The following is a 14724-nucleotide window of genomic DNA, read 5'->3' on the forward strand; positions in this document are numbered from 1 at the left end:
CAAGACCTCATCTCGTATTTTACAAGAAAAAAAAAAATTTTTGAGGGAATTTTTGTGTCTTTTTAACAAATCTCATGAGAGGTCTGTGATATTTTTGAAATATCAAGAGGGGTTAATGAGATTTTTCAAACCTACCCCTGGGCCCCGGGGGGAGGGAGGTCCCTATCTTTTTTGCTGAATTTAAGGAAAACTTAGTATCTTCTACCCTTAATATTTTATATCCCTATATTTAATTTTCTTAATATACTGTTGAGTTCAAGGAAAGTCAAATGTAAATGAAGGTCCAAAGCACTTGTAAAATCTCAATTGAAATTTGTAATTTTTTCAATCTCAAAGGTGGTAGTAAGAATTTTAAAACTTTAAAAAAGGATTCATTTATTTTTTGTCAACCAAATTTTGTGATGAAATCAACGTCTTTAATTTGCCCTTGAAATTAATAATTGTCCGAATGCCTTGAAACCATGAAATTCGGGCAACCAGTACTTTATTCCGGAGACTATTAGTTTTAGGCATTGTTAATTTATTGCCCTACCAATAATTGCTTGGAAAAAGATGGATCAAGGAACAACATCGTAGCCGCCTAGGCTAGTTGGCTAATACCAAATGATTATTCAACCATAAATATAACATTAGACAATTTTATATTAATAGTTTTATATTAATAAATTTTGTGGGAAGTATGTTTTATTTTTCATTTTTTAATTTTTTCAAAGAATAATAATAGTTTTAGTTTTTTTTTTCTTTTTAATTTCTCAAGATTTATATTTAAAAGATCGAAAATAAAAAGTATGCTTAAATGGGAAAAATAAATTTTTTTTCCTTTTTTTTTATATTTCAAAGTAATTATAAAAAAGATAATTTCTTTTCTATTTCTTTTTTTTTTATATATAAATTATATATGGTAGTATGTGGGATCATAGATTTTGGGGTTTGAATTTGAAATTATGTGGATTTAGAAGAAACTCTAACACATAATTCACACAAATTAAAGTTCAAGATCTAAATTTCATACCACAACAAACAAAGTAGGAGTTAGAAATTTTAAAAATAATAAACAATATATGTCATGCCCCGAACCCGAAAAATGGGACGCAGTGGTGAAAATGTAAACCAACCAGTTCCTAAATCACGCAAAACATCCAAGATACAGAACAAGGATGAGGGTACGACCCCGTGGGGTTCCCAGACACCCTATACACATCCAAACACAACAGAATATATTCAGCAGAAATACGGTCATTCTATATACATACAGTACCATACCAGAGTCTATATAAGAGCAGAAACAGACTCTATCACACAACGTACAACTAGGTGCCCAACACACCCGAAATGGCAATCCATCAAAACACAGTTCTAGCACTTACCCAAATGCTAACCGCAGTACACCGGCCACTATGCTCCCTACACCAGGACGCTAGTTCCGATTACTCGAAAGACCTGTAAAAATGTACGTACAGTAGGGGTGAGACACCTCTCAGTAAGGAAGAACACAGGTTATATCGGTGTGTGGCATTTGAGTGTTATCATGATATAACATACATGCAATTAAATGCAGTTCTAGTACTAATTTTACAACAATGCATACACGCACACACACACATGATCAGCAATCCCGGTGTTGTCACACCCATCGATCTGAAGTTGGCCCAAGACATACGGCGTTGTCCCATAGCCAACCTGTGAACACGGCGCCACCGGCACATGGCTAGTCCCCGACTCCCATGGCATCGTACCGGCGCTAAACTGGTGGATCCACACCTTTTGGCATGATCTACCGGAATAGGCTCACGCCCTCGCATATAGAGCCGGACACTCTGCCAATCTATGGCCAACGATTTCATACGCCCTCAAATATAGAGTTGGACACTCTTAGTACCTAGAGCAGTTTCTGAACCACGTTCCTACAAGCATTTCAACCAATCACACACACACATGCATACTCATATAACTAAACAAACCACACTTATTTGGCAATCTAAAATCATGGTTTTCCAAACACATACAGTTTAAACAAGTCTAGGCACGACCATTCCTATAACACAATATAAATCAACATATATGTTCGATTTTCAACAAAACTAAGGATGCAGCCCGTTGTCTCCTTTTTCCCAAAACTGTAATCATGAAAAGCTCATAGTTTTTCCCATTAGATCCCCCCAAATGAGTAGCCAAAACATACACAGGACCGTGAACCACAGTTCTACTGAGTCCGATTTCAAAAATAACCGATATAAACACAATTCCCCTTACCTTTCCCCCAAATAGCAAATCCCAAACTCTAAGGCCCCTAAACAGCAAATCGAGTTTCAAAACCTACAACCAACAGTACAGAATATGTTCACAACACTGTTCTCTACAAAACTACCAGATCATAATTGAAAACCGAGCCTTACCTCGATTTTACACCAAACCCAAAAATTTCTGAAATGGAATTCTGATCCGTAGAACTTGTAGAGAATCCTTTCACGATCCTCGTAGTAACTTCAGATTTATGATTGTTGCACGAACGGTGAAGAAATCTAGAGAGATAGAGAGTAGGAGAGTTCTAGAGAGAAAGAGAGAAAATATTTGAGTTTTCTTAGCTTGGAAGTAATGAAACTTCTATTTATAGCCCTTTGACCCGACCACTTCTCATTGACGAGGCCAATAGTCTTCTCGTCGATAAGACCAAGACCTCGTCGACGAGTTTGGGATATCTGGTTTTCCAAAACCCCTCGGCTTCTCCTTGTCAACAAGCTTTTAAACTTCGTCGACAAGAGATACAAGGCCTTCGTCGACGAACTCTGGCTTCATCGACGAAGCCTGTTCAAATTCAAATTTTATCCCTCTCTTATTTATTTAAACCCACCTGTCACGGTTCGGGTTCTTACAATCTCCCCTCCTTACAAAAATTTCGTTCTCGAAATTTGCCATCTCTCATTCACAAACTCATACAACTGAATACATATACACAATTCTAGGAAGAAAACTGGGGACTACGACAGCACAACCCCATCATCAACATACACATACATACCCTCACTTATGGCAGAGGAATACCATGGTTCATATACAGCCGTCTCAGGAGTTCACAATATACACACTCCCGACGACTAACCACTTATCCCAACCCAAAGTACGATAACGTACAAGTACCCAAAACAACTGTGGATACTTCCGGGGTATTCTTTCCAGTTCTTGAGAAGCTTCCTCAATCTCGTGGTTCCGCCACAATACCTTCACCAACGGTATTTCTTTAGTACGAAACTTCTGAACTTTACGGTCCAGAGTCTGAACAGGTATATCCTCATACACTAAAGTATCCCCAATTTCCAACACATCGTAGCTGATAACATGTGAAGGACCCAACACGTACCTCCTTAACATAGATACGTGAAGCACATTATGTACCCTCAAGAGTGCTAGGGGTAGTGCAATCCTGTAGGCTACCAGACCCACTCGCTCAAGAACCTCAAATGGTCCAATATACCTTAGGCTCAGCTTGCCTTTCCTCCCAAATCTTATCAGCCCTTTCATCGGAGCGATACGCAGAAATACCTTACCCCTTACCTCGAACTCTAAATTACGGTAACGAACATCTGTATAACTCTTCTACCGACTCTGAGCTGATTTAATCCTCTCCGGGATCAAACCCACCTTCTTAGACGCCTGCTGCACAAGTTCAAATCTTAACACCTGACGTTCACCAACCTCATCCCAACATAAGGGAGATCGACACCTCCAACCATACAAAGCCTCGAAAGGTGCCATCCCAATACTAGCCTGGAAGCTGTTATTATACGCAAATTCTACTAGTGGCATAAACTGTATCCAGCTACCACTAAAGTCTAGCACACAAGCTCGCAACATATCTTCCAAGATCTGTATCGTCCTCTTCAACTGTTCATCAATTTGGGGGTGGAATGCTGTACTGAAAGTAAGCTTCATTCCCAGTGCCTCCTGTAAGCTCGTCCAGAATCGAGAAGTAAACCTCGGATCTCGATTTGATACAATGGACACTGGTACTCTATGCATTCTCACAATCTCATGCAAGTACATTTCAGTTAGCTTACTCAAAGGATAGCCAACCTTCATCGCTATGAAATGAGCAGATTTCGTCAATCTATTCATGATCACCCAAATAGCATTCTGCCCGTGAAGTGCTGGTGGCAATCTAGTAAGAAAGTCCACACAAATGTGTTCCCATTTCCACACCGGGATAGGCAAAGGCTGCAACGGTTCTTCTGACCTCTGATGTTCAACTTTCACCTGCTGACACATTAGACATTGCTCCACGAACTGAGCAATCTGCCTCTTAATACCAAACCACCAGAAGGTCTCGCGCAAGTCCTAATACATCTTCGTACTACCTGGATGTACTGTATATAAGGAACGATGCGCTTCCTCAAGAATCGTCTTTCTGATCTCATCATCATTCAGAACGCATAGCCTGGTCCCAAACCTCAGTAAACCTCTATCAGAGAACTCTGTAGCTAGTCCCTACTGTACTTTTTCCATAATCTTAGCTAACTCTGCATCACTAGCCTGTGCGACTTCTATACGCTCATACAAGGTCGGCTATATCACCAAGCTAGCAATGAAAACTTGATGATCACCATACACGAACTCTATTCTTGAACTCTCCAGATCCTGTATGATGTGATGCTGAGCTACAACTGAAGATATAGTCGCAGGTCCTGACTTCTGACTTAACGCATCGGCTACCACATTAGCCTTCCCCAGGTGGTAACTGATCGTGCAATCGTAGTCCTTAATCAACTCTAGCCACCGCCTCTACCTCATGTTGAACTCCTTCTGCGTGAAGAAATACCTGAGGCTTTTGTGGTTAGTGAAGATCTTGCATTGCACACCATACAAGTAGTGTCGCCAGATCTTTAGTGCATATACAATAGCAGCCAACTCTAGATCATGTGTAGGGTAATTATTCTCATATTCCTTTAGTTGCCGAGAAGCATATGCTACTACCTTACCCTGCTGCATGAGCATACATCCTAAACCATTTAGAAACGCATCACTATAAATCACAAATCCACCATCTCCCAAAGGAATGGTCAACATTGGAGAAGTAACAAACCGGTGCTTCAACTTCTGAAAACACTGCTCACAATCACTAGTCCACTCAAACTTCACTCCCTTCCTGGTCAATCAAGTTAGAAGCCCTGACAATTTAGAAAAACCTTCCACGAATAGACGATAATAACCCGCCAGTCCTAGAAAACTCCAAACCTCTTGCACATTCTTCGGCCCGGCCTAGTCGACCACTGCTTCGATCTTGCTAGGATCAACTGAGATACCATCACCAGTCACCATATGGCCCAAGAACGCCATCTAAATCAATCAGAATTCACACTTCTTCAGTTTAGCATACAACTTCTTCTCCTGAAGAATTTGTAATACTAACCTCAAATGGTTCTCGTGCTCTTTTGTACTCCTCGAGTATACTAGAATGTCATCAATGAACACCACCACGAACCGGTCTAGGTACTTATGGAAAACCCAGTTCATCAAACCCATGAACACTGCCGGAGCATTTGTTAACCTAAATGGCATAACCAAGAACTCGTAGTGGCCATATCTGGTTCAGAAAGCCGTCTTCGCTACATCCTCAGCCCTCATCCTCACCTGATGATATCCTGACCGCAAATCGATCTTCGAAAAGACCCGCGTCCCCTGCAGCTGGTAAAAAAGATCATCAATACGAGGTAAAGGATAGCGATTCTACATAATCACTTTGTTAATCTCATGGTAATCAATGCACATCCGCATCGACCCGCCCTTCTTCTTCACAAACAATATTGGAGCTCCCTAGGGCAAAACACTAGGTTGAATGAAACCCCTATCCACTAATTCCTACAACTGCTCCTTTAACACTTGAAGTTCAGTTGGAGCCATCTGGTACAGAGCTTTAGAGATCGATGCCTTACCAAGTAGCAACTCTATTGCAAACTCCACCTCACAATCCGAAGGTAAATCACGTAAATCATCTGGAAACACATTCAGGAACTCGCTGACTACCCGAATGTCCTTGAGCCTCAACTCATCCCGCAACGGTTCCTGCACACAAGTTAGGTATCCCTGACACCCGTCCAAGAGTAACCTCCTCGCTTGTAGTGTTGATAGTATCTATGGCGCTGGATGCACACATGATCCCACGAATTCATACTCCTACTCCCTAGGAGGTCTGAAAACTACTACCTCCCTGCGACAGTCGATCACCGCATAATTGGAGAACAACCAATCCATCCCCATTATAATATCAAACCCCGACATGTCGTATACCACAAGATTCGCTGATAGCAGCTTCCCCTGAATTACCACTGGGCAATCCTCCAACATTCTTCTACAGAATGATACACTCCCAGATTGCGTAGTCACCGATAACACCCTGCTCATGACTTGGGTCTCAACCCCACACCGTCCAACAAAATTCATAGATATAAAGGAATGGGTTGCACCCGAATCAAACAAAACAGAAGCCTTATTTGAAAGCAATATAAGGTACCTGTCACTACATTCCCTACATACTTAGCATTCGCTAGAGTAAGGGAATATACTCTGGCCAGAGTTGTATTCGTCTGAACGGTTCCCCGAGGTATCTGGTTGCTCCCTTAGTTCATACTGGATGTAGGCACATCTCACTTCGGTGCACTACAATCACGAAACATATGACCTGGCTGGCCACAGTTGTAATAGTTACCCTCAAATGACCGACACTCACCCTTGTGCCATCTGTGGCATCTGGTACAACGACCACTAGTCTGGCTCATCTACATATGACCTGGCTAGCCACAGTTGTAATAGTTACCCTCAAATGACCGACACTCACCCTCATGCCATCTGTGGCATCTGGTACAACGACCACTAGTCTGGCTCATCTGAGAATCCTAGCGCTCAGTATTCTGGCGATAACCCGAGGCCTTGTTTCTCTTCTTCCACGATCCCTGATGAGATCCCGTTTGAGAACCAGAAGGAACTATCCTCTTCTTTGATTCCTGATCCACCTCGTCCTCTCGGATACCGGTCTTAATCATCGTGGCTTTATTTACCTACACCGAGAACTCGCGGATCTGAAGCATACCCAATAGTCTACGGATATCTTTCCTCAGGACCTTCTTGAACCTGTAAGTCTTCTTATACTCACTTGAGATCAAGCACGGCGCAAACCGGGATAGCTCTATGTACCAAGCTGCATATCCCTGCACCGTCAAACTCCCCTGAGTTAGAGCAGAAAACTCATCCGCCTGTGCATCACGTACAGAAGCCGGGAAGTATCTGTTGAAGAATACCTCCTTGAAACTGCCCCATGTCATCTCCTCAAGACTGGCTCTCTGCTTCTCCAAATGACTCACTGCAGTCCACCATCGGCCCGCCTCCCCAGATAGCTGGAAGGTAGCATAGAAGACTTACTGCCTATCAGTGTAGTGCAGAACCTCCAAGATCCTCTCAGTCTTCTCCACCCAATCGTCTACTATCGTTGGATCAGGTCCCCCAGAGAACGTCGGAGGATGTGTGTGTGTGAACCTCTCAATAGTGCACCCCACAACAGTAGGAAAGCGCTCGCATCTCCTCACACTCTGTCTGATCTGTCATAACACTTGTCTCGTGAAACCTCGAGGCACAAAGGGAGACTCATCATTCGCAGTCTCCTCAGAGCCACTTCCTAGGTCATTATTCTTGGGCTCCATTTTGCAGCACAATAGGAATCTATCAGTATATCTATAACACATACAGTTAACACAATGATCTAAACTAATCGTGTTAACTACTCCCTACCAGGTCCAGGTCTGTCCTATCATACCGACACGAAAGTCATCAATAATCCGCCCTACTTTTACTGGAATCGTCATCCCAGGAAAAATATGGAATACCATCGATAAATCTCGGTCTAGCAATCGAACAACCCTTAAACAACTCTACCCATATCCAACATCCTATACTCTGGTATGTACTCACAGCTCCGCTTAACCAAGTTTACAAGACCTAACAACCTGCTTAACTCTGGTACCAAGCTGTCATGCCCCGAACCTAGAAATGGGACCTAGGGGTGAAAATGTAAACCAACCAGTTCCTGTATCACACAAAACGTCCAAGATATAGAACAAGGATGAGGGTTCAACCATGTGGGGTTCCTAGGCACCCTATACACATCCAAACACAAAAGAATATACGCAATGGAAATACGGTCATTCTATATACATATAATACCATACCAGAGTCTATATAAGAGCAGAAACAGACGTTATCATACAACGTACAACTGGGTGCCCATCACATCCCAAAATGGCAACCCATCAAAACACAGTCCTAGCACTTACCTAAGCGCTAACCGCAGTACACCAGCCATTACGCTCCTTGCACCGGGACACTAGTTTCGGTTACTCGAAGGACCTGTAAAAATGTACATACACAGGTGAGACATCTATCAGTAAGGAAGAGCACGTGTTATATCGGTGTGTGGCATTTGAGTGTTATCATGATAAAACATACACGCAGTTAAATGCAGTTCTAGTACTAATTTCACAACAATGCATACACACACACACACACACACATGATCAGCAATTTCGGTGTCGTCACACACATCGGCCCGAAGCTGGCCCGCGACATACGGCGTTGTCCCATAGCCAACCTACGAACACGGCGCCACCGGCACATGGCTAGTCCCCGACTCCCATGGCATCGTACTGGTGCTAAACTGGTGGATCCACACCCTTCGGCTTGATCTACCGGAATAGGCTCATGCCCTCACATATAGAGTCGGACACTCTGCCAATCTATAGCCAACGATTTCATACGCCCTCAAATATAGAGCTGGACACTCTTAGTACCTAGAACAGTTTTCGAACCACGTTCCTACAAGCATTTCAACCAATCACACACACACACATGCATGCTCATATAACCAAACAAACCACACTCATTTGGTAATCTAAAATCATTGTTTTCCAAACACATACATTTTAAACAAGTCAAGGCACGAGCATCCCTATAACACAATATAAATCAATATATACGTTCAGTTTTCAACAAAACCAGGGATGCAGCCCGTCGCCCCCTTTTTCCCAAAATTGTAATCATGAAAAAGCCATAGTTTTCCCCATTAGATCACCCCAAATGAGTAGCCAAAACATACACAGGACCATGAACCATAGTTTTACCGAGTTCGATTTCAAAAATAACCAATATAAATACAATTCCCTCAAATAGCAAATCCTAAACTCTAAGGCCCCTAAACGGAGAACCAGGTTCCAAAACCTACAACCAACAGTACATAATATGCTCATAATACTGTTCTCTACAAAACTACCGGATTAGAACTGAAAACTGAGCCTTACCTCGATTTTACACCAAAACCCGAAAATCTTCGAAATGGGATTTCGATCCGTAGAACGTATAGAGAATCATTCCACGATCCTCGTGGTAACTTCAGATTTACGATTCTCGTGATGAATGGAAAAGAAATCTAGAGAGATAGAGAGTAGGGAGAGTTTTAGAGAGAGAGAGAGAGAGAGAGAGAGAGAGAAGATATTTGAGTTTTCTTAGTTTGGAAGTAATGAAACTTCTATTTATAGCCCTTTGACCCGGCCATTTCTCATCAACAAATTACGTCCTCTTCAATGAGGCTCTATAGTCTTCTCATCGACGAGACCAAGACCTTGTCTACGTGTCTAGGATCTCCGATTTTTTGAAACCCCTCGGTTTCTCCTCGTCGACGAGTCTCTGAACTTCGTCGACAAGAGATACAAGGCCTTCGTCGACAAACTCTGGCTTCTTATTTATTTAAACCCACCTGTCATGGTTCGGGTTCTTACAGTTTTCTTTTATATAAATTTAGAAAATTGGAAAACAACGTGACATTTTTGTAATTATTTGAAAAATTATAAATGAAAAAATAAAACTATTTCCATAAGCAAATAGAACCGAATTTTTTTTTATTATTGTTCATTTATTTCATACAAATTTTTCACGAGTTATTTCATCTGAAGCATCATATAACGAAATTAAGCATTCTTGTTAGCCTTAGTAGCTACACCATCATTATTTAAAGTGTTTTGATGATATTAACCTGTATATTGTTCCTAGTGTTTTCCTATCTTTACATATCATGTTTAGTACAAGTACTCATACATGAAGTACTAGATAGAAGCCAAATATCGAACCAAGTAGATGTCAAGAAGGAAAGATCAAATGGATACGTACTCGGAAGGATCCAAGCATGACCAAAGGAAGCTAAATGTAGTCTCATATGAATTTAGGGAGTGTTTGAGGTAGTCTATGTTGTAACTCTTATGGGTGTGTTTCTTGCATAATTTTTTGAGCGAGAGTTGAGCATTGTATATGCACACTAGGACATTTGAATTTATAGGATTGCTCAATTTATTATATATAATATGATTGATACTGCAAGGAAAATAAACCATAAGTTGAGAACGCAAGGAACTTTTCTCATTATTTTTGTAAAAGAACATTTTAAGTGTATAAGATATCAAATGATCTTTCAATTGTGTTTTCATAAATCAAGATATCTTATGTTTGAGGAAAAGTTCAATTGGACAAGTTTTTAATCTTCATTAGACTTTATATATTTTATATACTTTTGTCCAAGAATGTTTTAAGTGATTAAAAGACTTTTTGGCTGGGTTTAAAACCTCAGTTATGCACCTATCAAATTTTATGAACACCTTTCGGTATTTGGAGCATAACTTTTACTAAAATTACTTTTTTAAAAAAGGGCGATCTTTGTGTCTATGAAAATCTAAGAAAAAATCTCACAACTTTCATGTTGATGACTTTGACAGTTTTAGGAAAACCATCGATGGTTTTGGAAAAACCGTTGATGGTTTGCATCGAGATTTCTGCCCCAATGATTATAAACAACTAGTTTGTATAGTTTTTTATTATTTTAAATGCCCAACGGCCATAAAATGGCTAGTAGCCCATTTTCTCCTATAAATACAAGTCCAAAGACTTGTTTTATGATTGATCTTAATAGTTATACATCATTCCTAAGCAGACTTCATTTTTTTTTCATATTTCAAGTGCTCAACTTCTCTTTTGCTTTATAATCTTTGTGTTGATTCATTACTTTGAGAGAGTTGAGTGAGGTTTTGTATTGTATTAAATATCTGCCTATTCAAGGATCAGTTGCTTTGTATTATTCTCATCCTCTTGTTGTAAAGGATTTGGTTTTTGTGTGAAGGTTCTTGGTGAACTGGATTGCAAGGGTTCTTAGTGAACATTACATCTCTTCATGAGCAAAGTGTAAAGGCTCTCTGCCAGTGAAGGAGATTTATAGTGGATTGAGGAATCCTTGAATTGGTCTCAAGGTGTGGATGTAGGCTTGATGTTGAACCATATTAAAACAACATTGTTAAGCTTTTCATCCCTTCTTTTCTATTTACTGTCCTGTGCATGATTTATATTTTGTATATTGTGTTGATTTTTTTAGTCCAATCCCTATTTTTATCATGACAAACCACAACATCTCATTTGTGTGTTTAGTCTTTGAACAGATTTATGTTGGAGAAGACGCAAATGAGGGATGCAAAATTGAAGCCTAGGAGTACCTAATCGTGCGCAAATTATGGCGTATTTCATGGAATATTAAGAAGCAGAAGCATGAAGATTTTATTTATTCTTTAAGTTGTAATAGTAATTAGGTTTCAATTTGTGCATGCATAACCATATGACTATAATTGAAACTCTCACAAAATGACCGTGACTTTAGATTGACCTTAGGGGCATAAACTTTTTATGAAAACATTTTTTTCCAAAACAAGTTTTTTTTTTTTTCAAAAAAAGCGTTTCATGTTTCTTCTGTCGCATTGATGATCACATTTCTCTATCAATAACTCCTTATCTTAAACAGTGTTGAACATAAAAGTTGTGGGATTTTACCTTATCTTTCTGTTGATACCAAGTACATTCAATTTGGAGTTAATATAGTAAAAGTTATGCGCAAAATACTAAAAGATTTCCACAGGAGAAAAATTCCCTTCACGTTTCTTCCGTATCATTGATAAGCAATTTTATCAATCCAAATATCCTTATCTTAAGAAGTATTCAACATAAATATTGTGGAATTTTCTCTTAGCTTTCTGTGGATACCAAGAATTTTTAATTTGGAGTTGTACAGAAAAAGTTATGTCTACAAAACTGAAGGGTATCCGCGCAAAAAGCGCCCCAACGGCCGAAAAACGGTTAGTTTTCAAATTTATTCATATTTTAATACCCCAACGGCCATAAAATGACTATATTTCCAATTTGCCTATAAATACTAAGTCTATACAATTTGGGAAGATAAGAGAGATACTTAGAAAGCTTTGTTGAAAATTCTTTCATTCTTATTCATCTTTATACTCTCTTTGAAGATCAAAATCTATTTCCCCCTACTCTTTCTTTCTGAAAATCTTTTTGGGGAAATCCTTTTGGGTTATACAAGCAAGGCTTGAGCATATATTCTCTTCCATATATTTTGCTTGAGAAACTTTTTACTATTTGTTTTTAAGGATCAATCTTGAAGAAATAATCTTCTCATACTCTTCATTTTGAAAAATATTTTGGGGAAAATATTTTGAATATTACAAGGTAGCTTTGAGCAAATCATTCCACTCTCTCTTTTTTACTTGAAAAATATTTTTGAGAGGAATATCAAGCTTCAAATTTTATAAATCATTTGAGAGTGCATTAAGGTTTTTACATTGTACAGCTTAGCTTATTGAGAAACATTTCATTGTACGAAAAGTTCATTCCTTATATCATTTGTATTTACAGTTCGAATTGTGAGTCGTGGTGAGGTAGCTATGCCTCGTGCGAAAGCAGCAGATTGTAAAGAGGTAGCTACACCTCATGTAAGTAGCAGATTGTAGATACGTAGGTACGTCTCGTGTAAGCAGTGGATTGTAAAGGGAAGTTTCGCCCTGGTAAGAAGTGGATTGTAACGAGAAGCTCCATCCCAGTTTTAAGAAGTGAATAGTTAAATCCTTGGGTGGTTTGCCTAAGGCGATGACGTAGGTGAGAGTTTCCGAACCTCATTAAAAACTTTGTGTTTGCGCTTCCTCTTCCCTACTTTATTTGATTTTCTTACTTTACTTTCCGCACTTGTATGCTCATGTTCAATTTGTGCTCAATGTTATAATTATTTTAAATATTTGCATACATTATTATTTGTGGGATTCATTCTTGTTTAGAAAAACCCTATGTTGACTCTATGAGTCTGATCCCGTTTTGATTATGAAAAAACCAATGTTTCTCACCTGTGCATTGAGCTTCTTTAACGAGTTTATCCTTAGCATGCACCGTTGGTAGGAACTCGAGCAAACCATACGGACTATGAAGATCAAGCTTCATTTATGGTGTTTGAAGAATCAAAAGAATGAAGACCTATTCTTTATTGTATTTGCATTCCTTTTTAATTGGTCTATAATAATTTATATGGTTTGTAATAACGCATCTGCATGCATGATAGGGTTTAATGCTCAACACGACCATAGGGACCGAATGAACTTAGGGCACCCTTCAGTCATTGAAGGTCGACCGACGCCAGGTTTTTGGGTGTACTTGAAAAGACTTTAGGTCCCAACACATATGCACTAATAAGTCCCCATATAACTTACATAAGCAGGGGAATTAATGGAAGTAAAATTGGGCAAAATGGCATAATGTGAGAGAGGTCAGGCGATCAAACCCCAGGAGTTCAAAACTCCTCAGGCGCCCGAAGTGTTGGAAAGTTAGCAGTTTGACCAGACTTCGGGCAACTGAACCTGTATTGACCCTATTGCCCTCGGGCGACTGAACATATGTTAGGACAACTTTTCACCAACCCGGGCACCCAAATCCCACGTTCAAATATGCCCCGGGTGACTGAATTGGCAAGTTCGGGCTATCGAACTTAGCATCAGGCACCCAAACTGCGCGACAAATGCTATTGACTTTTCTTTAGCCGACCGAACGTTTCTTCAAGCACCCGAACCTTTAAAAAGTGATTTTTTAAGTGTGTCTATTCGGGCACCTGAACCTTAGACCAGGCACTCGAATCTTGCGAAGTAAATTACTTTTTACTAAAAATTAAAAGGGGTAAACTGGGTTAATTTTTCTAAACCTGTTTTAAACTTTTCTAATAATGCCCATTTAGTCCCCAATGGTCATAATTTCGTCCTTACCTATATATATCCTCTCATTTGCAAAATTAAGGGTTGATTAGCAAGATCATCAAGCAAAAACTCTCTCAAAGTTTCAAAATCCCATTTAGCTCATACTATTTCCATACACTCTATTTTTCTATTCCCTTGATAGATCAAGTTCCCAAGAGTGTTATTGAGTGTTCTACATTGCTAAAACTTTTGTTGCTTGTTGATTGATTAATTTTCGTTAAGAGTTCTTAGCTAGGGTTTTCTCCCCAATTTAAACAATAAATCTTTGAGTGGGAATACCCTTATAGCTAGTGAGTTTTTGCATCTTGATTGCAAAACTCATCAAGCTTGTGGATTTTGATTTGTAAAAATATTATTTTACACAAGCTTGCATATTATCCTTGATATTGTTTTTGCTAGCTTCAATCCAAAATATCTATTGTGCTTTACATTTAGAATACTCATGAGATATTTTATTTGGATTGTGTTAAACTTCCTTTGATCAATTATGTGTTGAATATCCTATCTTGAATCAAGGGTTGAACTCTCACAAATAGATACACTCACACATCTGAGAGATTTTACATAT

The sequence above is a fragment of the Malania oleifera genome, chromosome 4, assembly GCF_029873635.1.
Source record: "Malania oleifera isolate guangnan ecotype guangnan chromosome 4, ASM2987363v1, whole genome shotgun sequence".
Lineage (NCBI taxonomy): Eukaryota > Viridiplantae > Streptophyta > Magnoliopsida > Santalales > Ximeniaceae > Malania > Malania oleifera.